This window comes from Penaeus monodon, chromosome 19 (genome assembly GCF_015228065.2).
Source record: "Penaeus monodon isolate SGIC_2016 chromosome 19, NSTDA_Pmon_1, whole genome shotgun sequence".
In the NCBI taxonomy this organism is placed as follows: domain Eukaryota; kingdom Metazoa; phylum Arthropoda; class Malacostraca; order Decapoda; family Penaeidae; genus Penaeus; species Penaeus monodon.
In genome coordinates this window covers 34,497,096-34,498,185 of record NC_051404.1, presented here as the reverse complement: position 1 = coordinate 34,498,185, position 1,090 = coordinate 34,497,096, and the positions used below count along the sequence as shown (strand labels likewise).

At 27.5% G+C, this 1,090-nt stretch overlaps 1 protein-coding gene across 3 annotated transcripts in view; it reads right to left on the bottom strand.

Annotated features, from left to right (window-relative positions):
- The window catches only part of LOC119585189 (guanine nucleotide-binding protein G(q) subunit alpha), a gene marked incomplete at its 5' end in the record, with an annotated part of 38,133 nt that overhangs the window by 13,621 nt on the left and 23,422 nt on the right, over positions 1 to 1,090 (bottom strand).

Genomic DNA, 1,090 nt, shown 5'->3' with positions numbered 1-1,090 from the left:
TTTCAACACTTGTTTCTTCTGTTAACTTTTCAGTAGTTGCTTTTAATATTTTCAAACTACTACACAGCCTATAGACATTTAATGAAGAATTATAAGTAAGGAGAGAACAGTATAAGAACAGAGATCCTTAATATATGGTTACAAGAATAACAACAGTTATAAGAAAATAATACTAATTAAAAAATAAATTAATAATATATCAAGACATCTTTCCTTACCTTTGTGCCTTTTGAAAGCTATTAGCCACTTTTCTGTGCAATTTATAAAGTATTTGACTGAAATGTTATTGCTAGCATACATGTAACACTTTTATGGAAAAATTAATATTAATAACAAATTATAAAAAAAAAACTTTGTAGCAATGACTCCTAAATCATTCTTGATATTCAACAAGAGCTTACAGATTAACAAAAGTTTGCCAATAACCCAATTTTCACTGAAACTTGAAATTTTACAAAGAATGAAAAGAACAATTCCACTGTATATAGACACTTGCTGACTGCACCACCAATATATACAACATTATTGTCATGTGCAAAACATTGTTAAATAGAGAAATACTCAAAATGAAATCTGGTGGGATATATTCTCCTTACTCTTGCATGAAGATAAACCATGCCTACTTTCCACTACCCAATCTACTGAAAACATTTACTATTTATCTGATTTCTTAAAGAAAAGAAAATTAGAAATAACCATAAAATTATAACCTGCATGGAATATGTAGTATCTACACAAAGGAAAGTTATATGTACACCATGCACTTCATACAATGCCAACAAAACTTACTATAGCTATATAAAGGTTGCTCGTGGTGTAACATAAAATGCAAGATAAATAAACAAATAAAAGAAATTCAAGAGCACAAATGTAAAATAGTGAAAAGTGCAAATATGTTATTCCTTTAGTCTTTAAGTAAAAAACAAAAACAAAATATAACTACCTTGTTATCATTTGGAAAAGATTAATTGTGGAAAGTCTAAAACTAACGCAGTCTACAGGTGCTTATCTATATAGTTTTCTATGATTTCTAAAACACTTTGCATAATGTGTAAAAGATAAAAGGTAATATCATTATTCTATATAACTC